The sequence below is a fragment of the Sitophilus oryzae genome, unplaced genomic scaffold (genome assembly GCF_002938485.1).
Source record: "Sitophilus oryzae breed Bouriz unplaced genomic scaffold, Soryzae_2.0 scaffold_1440_pilon_pilon, whole genome shotgun sequence".
Lineage (NCBI taxonomy): Eukaryota > Metazoa > Arthropoda > Insecta > Coleoptera > Curculionidae > Sitophilus > Sitophilus oryzae.
Genome location: NW_022146105.1, coordinates 4,127,354 through 4,145,190, shown reverse-complemented (window position 1 = coordinate 4,145,190; position 17,837 = coordinate 4,127,354). Strand labels below are relative to the sequence as shown.

The 17,837-nt window shown below is 31.7% G+C and overlaps 1 protein-coding gene across 2 annotated transcripts in view; it reads left to right on the top strand.

Annotated features, from left to right (window-relative positions):
* LOC115876840 (plasma membrane calcium-transporting ATPase 2) overlaps window positions 1-17,837 on the top strand; it is a 99,321-nt gene that overhangs the window by 8,516 nt on the left and 72,968 nt on the right. The window contains exon 2 of one of the 2 annotated variants that reach the window (XM_030892818.1): window positions 4,585-4,679. The exons of the other annotated variant lie outside the window; for it this stretch is intronic. The gene's annotated coding sequence lies outside the window, so the exon portion shown is untranslated. The remainder of the gene's footprint in view (window positions 1-4,584; window positions 4,680-17,837) is intronic. 2 annotated transcript variants of the gene reach the window in all.

The window sequence follows — 17,837 nt, the reverse complement described above, 5'->3', positions numbered from 1 at the left end:
ATCATCAAAAATCTCTAAAACAAGGGTTAAAAAAATAGATTGTCTCACAAAACTAAAGCATATTTATGCCTTATCGTTCATATATTCCAAAAGTACATAAAATTTCCTACGAATTCTGTAATTTTGATACACTTTTTCCATACATATTTGGTTTGGTTGCGTTCTTATCTACTCTTTGACATAGTCTTGAAAATTTTAATCAAGTCACCAATTTTGACAGACCACTATTCTAGCATCTAATTAGGTGAAACAAAAAAAATATTTTTTTACAGAAACCTGTAAAATAATTTAGATCACCTTTAGATTAGAAGAGATGAAATTTAATTATGAATAGTTTAATTTAAAGCCTAAACGATTTGGAGGATTAATTATCATAGATAATACTGGAGATCTACCCATTGTTATATTAACTGGAAACACTATAAACCAGGTAACTAACATTAATATAGAGTTAATAAGATTAAGCTAATTATCATAGGTAACTCTCAGCTTCGTAGAGTATGTAATATATTATTTATTGGAGAAGGTTATGATTTAAGTCTTCCTTAAAAACACCTACTATATTTCCACAATCCTCTTTGATTTTGAAGCCCTATAAGTAGAACATAGGGCTTATAAGATTTCTGCGTTACAAAAAATATTAAAAATGGGATTAATAGTAGTATTACGTGGTATAATTTATTTTTTTAATATCTAATTTTTTTATCTCCAAAAAGCATATATAAAAAAATACTTATCAACATTTAGAGAGTTTTTCAGGCTATTTATTCTCTTTAAAATCTTTTTGAAGATTATTATAACCTAAATTGAACTTTATACCTGGTACGATACTTTTCGTTTTATTATTTGCCTTAGAAATCGAGTATTTTATATGTTACTATCTCAAAGAATGTATTAGAAAATTACTAAGGTAGAAAAACAACTTTAAGTGATTTTGAAATTCAATTTCCTTGGTTTTATCAAAAAATATAGTAATTTCAGGGCTCACTTAAAAAAAACAAGAGTTTAATTTAAAAATGGTATTAACAATATATGTCTGTAACATGAAAGGCCAAATAAGTTTTTTTTCTAAAGAAAAATAAAAAAAAACGTTTGTTTTTGCCAGAGGAAAACAAATTTGTAAATTCTCTCATGTTTTAAACGTCGTCTTTAAGTAGCTTAAAGTTTCCTTTAATATTAAAACACACTTGGTAGTTTTCAGATTGTTATTGATAAAGTTGTTTAATTTATGTTCTTTCTTGAGCTTCTATACCTCAAGTTGCTATTTGTAGGGCTTAACGAAACTTTACATTTATTTGTTTCAACGATATCTTTCAAACTGTTTTAGATTTAATAATTTGTTTCCCTGAAATTTCTCCTTCTCTTTTATTTAGTAATAACTAGTCATAGAAATAAATATTTAATACGTGTTCTTTATTTAGATTACATAGATTTTTCATTGTTTGTATCGGAAAACCATTGAAATACAATTTATTACAATAGTAATGTAAACAATATCATTTTACTTCTTTTAAGGTCTGTTGAAAATTGATGATTTGGTGAAATTACTATTAACTATTTCAATGAAACACGTCCAAAAAAGTTTTTTTTTACAAAACCAAAGCATCTAAGACAAAAACATATCCATATTCTAAAATTATATAAAATTTTCTACAAATTCTGATTTTTTCAAAATTTTATTACTGTGTTTACTATTTTTCATAGGGGATTGAAAAATTGCATTCATAAACAAAAAGTTATTAGATCCTTTACCCCCTTAAGATAAAATGAAAAAATAAATATGTATAAATGTACTTACATGCTTAAGAGAATCAGAAAAGGTTCCTCTGCAAAACACAACAAGAAAATCCACTTCACTATCACTTTTTCCTAGAAAAAAAACATAAAATTAATGGAAATTTCACAAAAATTGGATAAACTGGAAGCCATATTTGCATATATGCACAGCATATGTCATCCCATTGTGTCATCACCACAGAACAAAACAAAAATGTAGATGCACTTAAGGCTCGGTATAGAATATTATTTCTAATATATTAAGTATGGGTTCACATTTCACATAATACTAAAATTAAGTAAGTTTTTAATGTTTTATTGCAGAGTATTCATTTAAAGATGTTTATTACATTACACATTATAATGATAATTTGCAGCTTTATGATTATACCGTATGATCGAATAAAAACGGCGTCAGCGATGGCTATGAAATGAAGATCGCTGTCATTTCATATGTAAATTTATATGGGAAATGTCATCGATCGTAATTTCCAAGCCAACTGGACGCCGTTTTTATTCGATTATACGGTAGTTGTAGCTATGGCGTAAGTTTTATCATCAAAAACAGCTGAAGAAATGGGCTGAAAAATTCGATTTTCTCACGAAAACAATTTATTTCGGTCTTTTTAAAGACTATAGCTTATACCGGATGACCGAAAAAAAAAGCGGCGTCCAGTTGGCTTGGAAATGACGATCGATGATATTTCCCATATAATTTTAAATATAAAATGACAGCGATCTGCATTTCATAGCCATCGCTGACGCCGTTTTTATTCGATCATACGGTATGTATATTCGGAATCTATATAAAATTTTTTACCCACTGCAATTTTAAGAATACTAGAAATGCGCAAAATAAAAAAAAAATAAGTAAATTTTCAAATTTGGGCATGTCATTTGCAAGTTTCTAGAACCTAAAAAAAGCGTTATTGAAATATTTGTATGTCTTGTCTCTTTATTTGTTTGTCCAGATCAATCCTTGGAACGGCAGAACAGATTTTGACTGGAGATTTATTAGCAATTAGAGATTTTTTCAGAAAATATTTTAAGCTAGTTGTTTTTGTTTTCGAATCTATATGTACCGGAGTAAATTATAGTTATTTATAGGTATGCCATCCGAACAAGGTCAAAAATAATCGCTACTCATAGAAGTTTAAGGTTATACATAAAAATTGCCGAATAAAAAATAGTATTTTTAGGAGCATATCTCCTTGTCTTTTTTCTGCTCGCCATTTTTCAGCACTTTGTGTAATTTTTCAGGACCAGCGGGTTAACAATTAGTGAGCTGAAAGCCTTCAAATATAAAATGTTTAAAACACAGAAGCTTTAATGAGTTCTTATTTTCATGTCGTCTGAAATATTAGAGACGAGCGAGTTATGGCACTTAAAAAACATTTATTTTTATTTTCGCCAGGTTCTTTGTTTTAGTTTATATTTTTTTACAATATTTCAGAAAATGACTTATTTTATTTTCCCTGTTTTTTTCGACTACACAGGGTAGTCCGTATTGTATTTGGGAAACGTTGGCAGTATATTCTGCAGATAAAAATAAGTAAAAAAGTTCGTATAAATGTATGTCCTAAAGTGCTTAGTTTTTTTTTTAGGGTGTAGAATTTTTATTTTTATTTCGATTTTCTCCAAATCATTTCTGAACTAATATCGATATTTGGATGAAAATTGGTGTCTGGTAGTTTTTTGACGTGACAAATTTGATTTTGATGCCAATACGGCTCCTACTTGTAGAGGGCGCCACATACAAATTTTTTAACCGGTTTGAGGAGTTATTACTTTTCGTCCGTACCTGTATAAAACTACTCAGTAAAAAAATATACATTTACGACGTTTATTACGTAAAAAAGACCTTTTGGTAAAAATCGCTACGAGTAATGGTTCTCGAGATATTTGGAATCGAAATTATCAATACCTGTCATCATTGACATAAATTAAACATGTTGATTAAAAAGTTATTTTTTTAAAATTAATCATAAATTTTTCTGCGAAAAAATGATGATTTTATACAGGTACGGACGAAAAGTTATTACTCTTCGTCTTCAAAACAGTTAAAGAACACATAGGTGGCGCCCCCGACAAGTAGGAGTCCTTTAGGAGTCATATATTGACACCGAAATTAAGTTTCTAATGTCAAAAAACATCCAGAAACCAATTTTATCCAAATATCAAATATAGTTTAGAAATTATTTGGGAAAAAATAAAAATAAAATTTTTACACCCTGTAGCTCGAAAACGAAGCATTTTAGGACATACATTTAAACAAACTTGTTTACTTACTTTTATCTGCAGAGTATGCTGCCGAAGTTTCCCGAATACAATTCGGACCATCCTGTATATTAATACCAAAATATATAAAAAAATAATTGATTTGGATTTCTGTTTAATATATTTACAAAATTACGCCAGGGAGGATTTTATTCAAATGAGGCAATTTTTCCGTTTTTTCTTGTTAAAAAAGTTGAAAGATATTTTTTTCTCACACCAATCTCCATAGCTTTCGTTCTTAATGTGAACTTCAAACACCCATTGCCAATAGGTTAGAGCAGAAAATTCCTTGAATAGGATTTCGATTTGCGAATAAAAACTTTTGATGTATTTCTACAGTATTTGAAAATCTTTTTTACAAAAGGCAAAAAAATACTCTAAGCCCTGTAATTATTATCATTGCTTTATGTTTCAAAATTTGGATATCATTAATAATTGGAAAACTTGGAAAGAGTGGCATACACACATTTTACACAATTTATACGAGTAAATAATTTCACAGAAAGTAAATATTTTGTTTTATTTTTACAGGGTTCGTACTGGGGGAAGAAAGACTGAGACAAAATCAGGATAATTGGATCTTAAATAGATCTGGAAAAATTACTCTGTGCTGGAAATAACATAAGGTAAAAGCTGCTGTAAACAAGCATTTTTTTGTGATAAAATAAAATGAGTTTTCAAAACAAACGATAGTACGAACCTTGTATCACTATTGTTAAGATATTTTAATAAAACAAAAAATGAAATCCAACATAGATATATTCAGGTGGTTCTAGGTCATGTAATAATTGGACGTGAAAACTTTTAGTTTTGTAAAGGAGCTCACACCTCTGTCATCAGCTATAGAACTGCATATCAACAACGAAACTGTTGCTGGAACTAAATAGCATGGCCCAGCACAGAATGTCGTATTCTTTAACAGAATTTTGATGTATTTAGGTTTAATTCTAGGTCGCCATTTACATTAAGCGGTAATAATTTTCATTTTTCTAGAAACATAAGAAGGATATTCGATACTGTAATAAAGATTCTATCTCTGGAATATCCAGGCAAATATTTGCCCAGGGTAGAATTATGTAAATATGCTAGTAAGGTCAGGACTAGTTCTTTCTTTTAACTAAAATAAAAAAATGGATTGCTTTTTTCCTTAGAAGCTATCACTTCTCCTTTTCAAAGGATTTCCTATAAGCACAGATTTCTTTCGGCTCTAACCTATGACATTTCGTGGTGTTTTTATTGAACCTTTTGTTTCTCTAAAAATAGGTAGTCGTTTAATTGCAAACAGCTTTAAGCTATGCAACGATATGGATTTATTTGATTTTTCGCGTAGATTCAAAGCGCAAACGAATTGCTAATCGGCAGGATGTACATTTTTTTTTTAAATTTAATAATCAATTTTTTTTATTTTAATCGTTTTTTTTTAAATTTTAATCAATGCTCTATTTAAATCAGATTTCCAACTAATTAATGACTTATTTTCAGTTAAAGTCCTATCCTAAATGGCTAAATTTTCTCAACTCTGCCCGATATTGATAATATGTATTAGCATTTCTAGGGCGTGTGTTGTTTTTTTCATATCGGTCATCCATATATTGTATTCTGTAAATTTTGCCAATATCACTATTTCCGCAACAAAGTCGCCCGCTTAGATCAAAGGGATTTTCTTGGGAAATAGTCATGTTAGTCTATTACACACGTGCTTTGATTAAATTAAGCTTGATTAAGGTTTGCAGAGCTTCAGTACTTGCCATAAAATAGCGAGCAATTTGTTACAAAACCATATAAGTTATATATCACTGTAATCACAAAACTTCAATCTCCTTCTGTATTGTAACGGAATTTTAAATTATGTCTTTATTTTCGAGAAAATTTAGTCCAAACATAAGGACCCATACAGCACATCAAATCACATTTATGATGTGTTTACATTATTAGATGTAGACACAGGGTGACACAATTCCCCCGATGTAAATATGATATGTTTACACATTGTAGTTCAACACGTATGCACAAAGGTTAAACGTCCGCCTCACACAATGTAGCCACACAGTATAGCATTTACGTATACACAAATTAAGGTATACACAGTGTGCCGTAGGATACACAGTGCTTGTGTATTAGGTTTAAACTCTGTTTACACATTGCAGTTGTGACTACTGCGTGTATACGTCTGTATTTTGCTTCGTATATACATCTTGTGCTAGATAAAACTGCTTCTTATGAACGAATTTAGGAAATAATACTAGTTTTGATGCCTAACTTTTCGTTCTTTTTAAGAAATATTTATTCAATAATACCAATTATATATTTTTAGAACAAAAATTATGAAGGCAAAACTTTGTATTTTCCAAAAGTATCTCGATCGTAAGTTCAAGAGAAGTAGCCTTAAAATTGTTCCATTTTTGTTTTGTATTAAATGTGCCATTTTTTTCCCATAAAATGGATTAAGTGGTTAAAAATAAAATTCTTATATTTCTTTATATCATGGAACGCAATAGCACAAATAATACAATAATGATAATTATTTACACTGCAGAAACCAGAAGTAAGAAAACACTGTAAAAGAACAGAATTTGTATCAAAATGTATTAAAAATATAAGTACCTAGTATAACAACATAGTAAAATGGTAAACACTGGTATATCGCCACGATTTGGTGGACCTCGTTTAGTCATTTTTTTTTCTCTTCTTTTCCCTCCAAGCAGTTGGTTTGTTAGCATACGCATTCATCGAGATTAAGAATCTCATACCTGTGTATATTGATAAATCTTTCTTTCTCTGGTCCATTTAGATTTTTATTATTTCCAAATTAAAAAAATATATTGCAGAGCTAACCTTTTTATCATTATACGAGAATATTTGGAGTTTTCATTCATTGGAGTCAAAATTTGGTAAATTGGGTATCGAGTAAGGGAAGAGTCGCTGCGATAATATATATTATAATGTAACCACTATAATAAAATAGTCGTGCGAGTAAATTCCGTCAGAGCTCGAACGTTTAAAAAAAACGCACGGACCCGCGTCCAATGTACGGAACAACAATGTACTTTGGGTACGGAACCCTAAAAACTGAATTTTATTTGAGTAAAGCACAGGGTTTAATTTTGATTACTCCTCAAAACTGTTAAACAAAGGTTGATTTAAACGATCTGAGGGCAGGATTGGTTTACTTTCGAAGAGCAAATGGAATTGCGCTAACCAATTATTGTGTTAACTGGATTAGTGCCCGTTATATTTATACGGCACAATCGAAAACACGGATGCAAACAAATTGACCGCATAAGCACTTCGTTTCAGATCTAGTTAAATTTGACAACAAACGGGCACAGTATCAATTAGATTGTTTATAGTAATAATAATGAGCCTCGATCTGTTTAATACGTGTTTACAGGAAAATGGAAAAGCAGGCTTATTTAACAATTAATTGCCAACATTAAATTTTAGCATTTAGATGTATAATTAACAAAGCAGCTTTCCTTATTGGGCCTTACCTCACCGTATTGAACAAAAAAAAACTTTCAAATACTTTTTACAATCTATACTAATATATAATCCTTAAGTGACTGACTCACTGATTAATCACGATCCTGCTCAAACCACTCAACGTGAGAAGCTCAATTTTGGCATACAAGTTGATTCTAGACTGTAGAGGTTCGATAAGAAGGGATTTTTCGAAATTCCAGTACCAAGGGGGTGAAACCACCCCTCAAATATTACAATATTTTTTATTTAAAAAACGGTCAAGTTTCCGAAAAAACGCTCAAACACGTATATTTTATTTTGTTTTTTACATATTTTAAGATTTTTTAAAAATGTATACAGGGTGTTTCGAAAAATCTGGTCATTGATTAATCACGATCCTGCTTAAAGCGCTTGACGTAAAAAGCTGATTTTTGGAAAACAGATTGACTTTAGGGTGTAGAGGTTCGATAAGAAGGAATTTTTCTAAACTCGAATTCTAAGGGGGTGAAACCACCCCTCAAATATTAGAATATTTTTTATTTAAAAACGGCTGAGTTTTTCGGAAAAACTCTTAAACACGTATATTTTATTTTGTTGTTTTACATATTTTAAGATTTTTTAAAAATTTATATAGGGTTTTCATAAAATATACGATTCTGGTTAAACTGCTTGACGTTTAAAGCTGATTTTTGGCAAACGGATTGACTGTGGGGTGTAGAGGTTCGATAAGGAGTGGTTTCTCGATTGTTTTTTCTCATGCTGACATAAATGTGAGAAAATTTTATCCAGTTTGTATGTTAATGGAAATTCCTGCTTTGCTTTGTCATCACCATTACAAATGATTAATTCGACGCGAACGAAGTCCCGGGTACACGCTAGTTACTAATAAATATGGATATGATTTTTTTTGTGTTTTTATAAAAACCGATACTTTCATTGAAGTAAATTAGTTGTACAATGGAAAAAAACTCTGTTTACCTATCAAAACAAATATTCTTTAATGGAGAACCTTGGAAGGTCAGGATATCTTCTTTTGCGTTTGTTGAACTCCAGACAAGAGAGTACAAAAAACAACTCCGAGTTGTCCTGCTGTGTGCAAACAAAAATTGTAATAAATTATAATTATCTGTAATTCTGTGACTAGCCTAACCTCAAGTGTAATCATCGTTAGCCATCGTTTTGTGGCCTTTGTTTATTTTTAGTTATTTGGAACGAAAGTAATGACCTTTTTTCTTCGTTTATGGACTAATTGAATTTATTTATTCACAAATTAGCTGTTAATTTATTTCTGTTTCGTTTATTTAACCTTTTCTACATCTTTTAAATCTAGGGTTTCCATAAAGGCTTTTGGAAATTCCGGACAAATGAATCCGGACATAATCCGAACGTCGGCGTCGCAAAAAAGAAAATATTAATTTATTTATGAAATTTTATAGGAGGCAAATAATAGCCCCGGAATCAACAAAATATAAACCAAAAAACATTCACTTTCCAGGACTGCAACAAAAGCGAAAAATTTGAGCGCCAATATATAGAAATAGGTACTTTCCAACATGCGTCGGTTAAGTAAGCTGTAGCATCGTAGACAGTGGCGCATCTAGAGATTGAGTCTTTGAGGGGTAGAGTGAATATTCAAAAAAGTACTAAATTTGAATTAAATTTTTGCTGGAAGGTATTGTAACTGTGGAAAAAATCTACTTGAATTGGTTTGGATATTCTGTTTTAATTTGTATTATTAACTTTTTTGTAACAATTTTATACCAAATTTTATCTTATTAATTATTTTCTTTCTGGGAGGGGTAATTACACCCATTACCCCTCCCGTATATATGCCCCTGTATAAGGCTTGTTTCTCTCTACAATTTCCTGTCTCACAATGTACCGTTTGTATCCGGGAAGGGTTCATAGTTTCATAGTTGTCGATTTTCGAAAGAAATCAGTACATGTATATTATTTCGTATATTTTTCATTTTATTGATTTATGGATAGCACTGTTCATTATAATGTTGCATCCTATGTTATAGGGCTTGTTTCTCTCTACAATTTCCTGTCTCACAATGTACCGTTTGTATCCGGGAAGGGTTCATAGTTTCATAGTTGTCGATTTTCGAAAGAAATCAGTACATGTATATAATTTAGTATATTTTTCATTTTATTGATTTTATGGAAAGGACTGTTCATTAAAATGTTGTATCCTATGTTATAGGCCTTGTTTCTCTCTACAATTTCCTGTCTCACAATGTACCGTTTGTGTCGGGGAAGGGATCATAGTTTCATAGTTGTCGATTTTCGAAAGAAATCAGTACATGTATATTATTTTGTATATTTTTCATTTTATTGATTTTATGGATAGCACTGTTCATTAAAATGCTGTATCCTATGTTATAGGGCTTGTTTCTCTCTACAATTTCCTGTCTCACAATGTACCGTTTCATTGTGATGACATAGTTGTCGATTTTCGAAAGAAATAATTAAAATAAATTAATTTCTTTCTGGGAGGGGTAATTACCCCCATTACCCCTCCCTTATATGCGCCCCTGATCGTAGAGACTAAAATATTCAACAAAGTAACTGAGAAATTAATTCAACTGTAACTGTAACTAAATATTTTACTAAGTTAAATTGTTTTTGCGGACAACTTTTTGCCCCGGACACTTTAAAAATCCGGACATGTCTGGGTAAATCCGGACGTATGGAAATCCTATTTAAATCTCAAGTTAGATTGGAATCTTTTCTTAAACCATTTTTTGAAAATTTAAAACGTTCTGGGACCTCTATTAACTGGTATTTTATAATTCCTGAGTGTGCTGCGGTGAATCCCCAATTGCTCTCTTCCACGAGTATGTGTTAATGTGTTTTATGATTTGTTTTTTTTATTATACGGGGCAGGGGACTATTATCTCCTACACGTGTATGTTAAAATAGGTTTGTTTCAGCAGGGGCTTTAACTAGTTTAAAAACTATCACGCCTACAGACGGTATACGTGTAGATTCCGCCTGCAAAAATAACAAAAAAAAATTTTTTTAATAGAATTTTTTTTATTAGCTTGAGATGGATTAAAATATACGATTACTATACAAATACATAGTTAATATTCTGATTTAACGAGTCTTACAGTGACGCCATTCATAGCTGATTATAATATGACGTCAAGCGAATGTTTCCTTCTTCAAGTCGATTACTAAACACTTTACCACATCACACATCACTGTAATCATTCGCATTTAAAATAAAATGAATAGTTAATCACCATGTGGGAATATAAATATTACTGAGAAAAAATGTAAAAATGTTAAATTATAAAAATATTTCCTGTCGGGACAATTTTTTTTATAAATTAATTTATGAAGAAGGGTTTTTCAAACAATTAAGCTAAGAGATGAAACATTTTTAAAGTTTAATGTTCTTTTTGTGTTAGGATTTTTTGAATTTCTTGCAAATTTCCCGAAAGTTATTAGCGATAACGAATTGAGATTTTCTCCACTTGCTTAACTGGAAAATCATATTATTTCTCAATATTTTAAGGAGCTTTAAAAATACGGATTCCAACAGAATACTTACCGAACATTGAAGTTTATTGAAAACATTATATTTTTTAAAGAGTATTAGATTTTATTTAACCCTGATCGGCTACAGAGTGGTCTGTCAGATACATCGCGCTAAGCTTTCCTCTATATTTCGTAAACGCCTGCAATTGTAGTAATGAGGATGCATATATCTTCAAGTCAATATGCGTTCAATAAGTTAATAAAGCGATAAACTCATTAGTGTGGGGTGGCTCATTAGCATATTTGGAAAAAGCTCACTCTGTATCTTGTAAAAATATTTTTAAATTGTAGCTCTAATAATCCTTCAACGAACCCCAAACTTACAATTTGTAAAAATCTAATCGTTTAGCTACAATACTCCGTGTCGTATGTGGTGAACAACCCTGTATACTAACATACCAAATCTCGTTTTTTATCTGAAAAAATAAAAAAGTTATAGGGGTGAGCCACTTTTGTGACGCACCCGGTATATTTTTAACTAACAAACTAACGATTAAAGAAAATTATCCAGTGCAGCTGTTGAGGGTTAACAAAACTGGCTGCATAATAAACTTCATAAAATTAAATCCTAATGAGAACGAAGATAGATAACGAACAGTTTTCCATTATCTATGAAAAAAAAAAGGATTCATTCTACGCAAACTATTAAAATACCCTAACTGACAAAACAAGCAATCAAGCTGGCTCTGAAGGACGTGAAAAGGGATCAACTGTGAGAGCTCGACACGTCTGCAAATCCACTGGAATCTATTGAAGATAAACAGGAATTGAATAATCCAATTCAGAGAGGGACAGGAAAAGTATTTGAATTTGAGTGACACGGTTTTAATGAATATACTACGAAAAATTAATCCCCAAGCTAACATTTCACCTAGCTTAGCATTTTAGTCGATTTAGAATCTAGTATAAACCAACAACAACCAGTTTGACGTGACCAAACTGTCGACCTTATAGTTTTTATAATATATATCTAATTAACTCTTATTAACTTGAAACATGTACAAGAGATAAAAATAGAGAACTAAATAAATATTACCTACATATCCGTTTTTATTTTTGGTGATTTGCTTTTGTCTAAATGTTTATGTAATATTTTATATTTCTATAAAGTTGTTTTGGCAGCAATTAAACCACGGCTATCGGTTAAACAAATCGTAAAAGCTCGTTTATTAATATTTACAAAGTAAAAATAATAAGTAAAACTTACAATTTTCTTCTTTAAAATGATCTGCGAACAATAACACGTATTTAATTTCATATTTGAGCCATATATTTTAAAAAATTCATTACTGTTTCTTCTCCACGCTGAATAATGATGTTATTATTCTAATTTTAGTACCAGCAGCTTTTTGTTTTAATACTTTATAATACATTTCTTAACAATATTACTAACGACGAAAGAAATAACCATCTTATCCGAGAGTCAAGCAGAACTAAAAACGATCAACTGAGTAACCATCAATTCGAAGTTGGTCAAAGTATGCCTAGAGAAGGTGAACAAATTGGGCAAAGAAAATAAAGTCCTCCTACTCTGGGTGCCAGCTCACCAAGGGGTAGAAGGCAATGAAAAAATAAACGATTTAGCTAATAAAATGAGCGAACACTTCACTAACTGGACCAGAACCGTTCTGCTTTCCAAGTGGAAACTTAAAGCGGAACTGAAGAACCTGGAAGACTCACGGATTTTCACGGGGTTTTTAATAGGACACTGTCTCCTCAACGAACACCTCAGTAGATTGAAGCTGAAAAACAACGGCGAATGCAGATTCTGTGGGGAAAATTGGGAAACACCAAATAACCCTCCTCCAACAGATTCTACATTCTACTAACGGCGAGAACTTTTCGCTATACCCTGGTATTTAGAATATTATATACATATACCCCTTGCAAGGCCAAAAAGGTATCTAATCAATATAACTTTCGGTTTTCTGCTGTATATTTGCGAAGTTTGTGGGAATTTGTTAACAAACTTCTCCAAAAGAAATTTGATAATTACACTCACTTAGCCCTAATTACTTCTTCTTTCTTCTTCTTTCTCAGCCTGGTTCCATCCAGTTTTGGATATAGGCCTCTTCTAGGTTTTTCCATGCTTCGGGATCTCTAGCCAATCTTATCCATTGTCTTCCCGCCACTGCCCTGACGTCATCGACCCATCTCTTTTTTGGTCGGCCCACACTTCTTGTTGTTCCCCTAGGTCTCCATAGGATTACTTTTTGGGGCCATCGGTCTGGATCCTGTCTTGCCACATGTCCTATCCATTGCCACTTCAGACTTGCCACTCTTTTAACGACATCTATTAATTTTGTTTTTTGACGTATATGGGTATTCCGTATTTTTTCCCTAATGATGACTCCCAACATGATTCTTTCCATGGCTCTTTGTGCTACTCGTAGTTGTTCTGCTGTTTTTCGAGTAATTGCCATAGTCTCTAAGCCATACGTAAGCACAGGTAGAATGCAGCTGTCGTAAGCCTTTTTCTTTAGGTTCATGGGCACCTTTTTATCCTTGAAAATATTGCTCATATTTCCAAATGCTACCCATGCCAAATGGATCCTGCGTTTGATCTCCGTATTTTGGTTTTCCTTGCCCAGCTTGATTTTATGACCTAAATATATATAATGGTCTACGTTTTCAATAATAACGTTGTCAACGGTAATGTTATGGATATTGTTGCTCATTATCTTGGTCTTCTTCAAGTTCATTTTAAGGCCAATTTTCTGGGATTGGTCATTTAGCTCATTTAGCATGGTGTTTAGTTCTTGAATGTCGGTGCTCAGCAAGACAATATCGTCTGCGAACCTCAGATGGCTAAGGTGTACCCCATCGATGTTTAGACCTCTATTTTCCCATTCTAATTTCTTGAAGACATTTTCCAGTGCCAGTGTAAATAACTTGGGAGAGATGGTATCTCCTTGTCTCACGCCCTTGCCGAGTAGTATTTTTTCTGTTTTGAGGTCATCATCTAATTTAACTTGGAAGGTTGCACTATCATAGATATTTTTAATAATGGAATAATATCTGGAATCAATTCTCGCGTCCTCCATTGCAGCTAGAAATGACCAGGTTTCGATGCTGTCAAAGGCTTTTTGGTAGTCTACAAAGGCCAAATGTAGAGGTATATTGTATTCTGTTGTTTTTTCAATGACTGTTTTAATTGTTTGTAGATGATCGATGGTACTAAAACCTTTTCGAAAGCCTGCCTGTTCTATTGGCTGATAGGAATCTAGTTTCGTAGACAGTCGGTTGTTGATAATCCTAGTGAAGAGCTTGTATAGATGCGAGAGAAGGCTTATTGGTCTATAATTCTCTATATTTGTAAAATCTCCTTTTTTGTATAATAGCACAACTTCTGCGTTTTTCCATGCGTCCGGGATTCTACCCTCCATCAGACATTTATTTAACAATACTTCCACGGCATCCACTAATGGTTTTCCGCCCATCTTCAGCATTTCAGGTGTAATACGATCTTCTCCTGGGCTTTTGCCATTTTTTATTTGTTGAAGTGCGTATTTAATTTCTGTGGTTGATATTTCTGGCATATCTTCTGATCCTACGTTTGTGATGTGTTTTTGTACTCTATCTTTGTTTGGTATAACAGACTGATAAAGTTGTTCGTAGAATTTGTGAATTTCATTTCTAATTTCATGTTTGTCTGTTGTTATAGTGCCATGTGTGTTTCTTATTTTTATTATTTTTTGTTTTCCGCGCATTTGCTTGCGTCTTAACACTTTCATGCTTCTATTGTTTTCAATTGTTTCCAAAATTTGGTTTCTCTTATAATCCCTAAGATCTTTTCTTATTTCTCTTTTAGTTGTTTTATTTAAGGTGTCACTAATTACTATAACATTGCATATAATTAAGATCTTTGCATTTATTTATATTCACCCTGTATGAAAGTATTACTGGAAAAATACTTGGATTTAAACAGAACCATCTCTGTCGAAGATATTTGAAATATGGGTTGGATAAAAAAGGTTTATAAAAAGCTGTCCAAATAAGTAAAATATCCGGATAGAAGAAGAGAGCTTTCAGACCGTTTTATCCGCCATGAATTGGCCGTTGGTGATCGATAAAAATTAGCCGAAATGACGTCATTACCAAGGTCCTTTAGGGTCGGAGCTATCCCAGTCCTTCTGCCTCCGGTGTTCTTTATTTCGTATTTCCTTTTGCTGTTTTTCGGCAGGAATTAAATTTCGTTTTCGGCACTTGTACACAACTACCCCTATCAAACACAACCGATATCTAAAGCATTTTAATGGATATTTGCTTCCACGCTTTTCAATAAAAAAAGAATCTTTTGCCAGTGAAAAATCTGTCACATTCAATGCTACATGACAAATAACAAATAACATTCGACAAATAAATAAAATAAGCCGAGGAAATCAGAAAGCTTTGCTATCTTTGTGTTCGGGAAATGGGAACATAAACAACTTTTCAGATTTCTCGCACTTGATATATACATATACTATATATATATATATATTTTTTTAATAAAGTTTAAATCTTAAAGCTCCAAGATGTCAGACAATTTTCTATTGATAAACGGTATAATATGGAAAAGTTAAAAGATATTTTCTTCCTCGCGTAGGTAGGCAAGATTTTTAGTTCTACTTGAAAGAAAGTAGATGCCTCTTTTTTTGTACTTTGTGCTTTGAAGAGCATTATTTTTTTAACCCTTAACGGCTACACCGAATCATTTTCCTTTAATCGCTACAGAGTTAGTTATATTACATAATTTAATAGAAAATAACATGTTTTTGTATCTCTCTGTAGCCGTTAAGGGTTAAATTAAAAGACTTGTTATAAAACACATCTGTCACAAAATTCATTTTGGAACTTTATCAAGAATTTTATTGTTAAATATAAAGTTTCTTGGATAAAATCAATGACTAAAGAATATAAGGACATGTAACGCCCCTATACGGGCTGCAGCAGAATTTGTGACCTTTTTTTTTGTTTTGGTGGCAAACAATGAGTCATCATTTGGGCACCAGCGACAATTTTAGCGATTTTTAATACTTTGTGTGTAGTAAACTTTGTATAAACTTTATTATAATGGTGATTAGTTGTTCAGCTTTCAAGTGTAAAAGCAGCAGCGATAAGAAAGAGCCAGGAGTTTCTAGGTTTCACGTTTCATAGGTAAATAAACAGTCCACTCCAACCTTTTAGCGTTTTCTTATCGAATTCGATAATTATTCTTCAATTTCAATTAATATCTATATGTACTTGATATGTGCTATACGTCGATACTAGTTTTGTACCTTTTGTTAACATTTTAATACGTTTTTTTCGTAATTAATTAGGATGATACACAATAGGCGTAGTCAAAACAATTATCAAAAAATATAAATATTGCTTCAAACAGGTTAACTTAGGTTAAGAAAAATATGTGCCACGGCACTGTTAGATGGCATCGTCACAATTTGCTCTCGGGTGTTATTTGTCCTTGGATTCTTTAGTCATTGGGTAAAATACTGCTTCAATTTTGTCAATACGCTCCCCGCTCACTATTCATTCTTATACATTCGCTATTATTAACTTAATAAACGAAATAAATTTAATTTGACTAAAATTTTAATAAAAGGTCAAGAAAATGAACCTGTAAAACTTATTCTTACCATTACACATCAGAAGTTCGTTATTCGCCTGTGGTAAATAATAACATTTAGTTAGGCTGTGGCATTTTTATTTATCACTGTTTCATAATTTTCATACACAATTTTTTCTCGACTTATTGTACTATGTAAACATCTGTCAAATAACGTGAGATAAATGCACAGGCAATGTAAATATTAACCATGTGTAGGTATCATTTCTTTAATTATCTAAAACATCAAACATGCCATGTAAATGTATAAACGTCGAAATATAATATTATTTACTATATTAGTCTCTTGCTTTGTATCTCATTAGTTTATTATTGACAAATGTAAAAAAAAATCTTTTCCAACACACTTGGAAGTGCATTTTATTATAAATAAGTAACAAGTCAGCTATATTTGTTCGCTGTATCTAATGACAAAAGTTTTATTGAAAGCCAAGGCTATTAAAGCTATTTTTTCCTGGAATGTCAATTATCCACACGTTGAGTCAAGAATTTCTGAATTTAGCATTTGTCAAATTAAAACCTATTAACCATTTTAATCTCATTTGTTCAGCCTATAAGAATTTTTTTCCGAGCAAATTGGATGGTTTGGCAATGGATGTCCTAGAAATAAGCGCAAGTATTTTAACTAGTAGTATAGTTCGATCCTAAAAACACACCCGGGAGTTTTTTTGCAAAAAAAAATTATGAAAATTTTATATTTTTCTTGACATTTTCCGGAAAATATTGAAAAACTTTTGAGTGCCGCTTGTTCAGTTTCCGGAAATTTGTTTATAGTGTTTTGAGAGAATGCCATGTTGCCACCTCCTACGTTATCCACAAAGACATTATAAAGATAGACCGAACATCTCATTCATAAATACTCGTTGGTAGTGTATCAAACATTCCAATGTGTCAAACAAGGACAGAAGAGACAGAGAAGTCTAAAATTTCCGACCCCGGCAACTAGGCGCATTTGGGATTGTTCTAGTGGCCAGTGGCGTATCGTTTTTTGGAACGAATTTAATTAGTAAAGTAAAAGTAAAGTACTTGGTAAAATTTTTACTCCATATTGATATACTACATTAACACTTTCTCGTCAGATGAGTTTTGTTATAAGGTCTAATATAATAATACAATTAATATCCCACATATACTTATGTTGAAACATTAGTAGTTTTCGAAAATC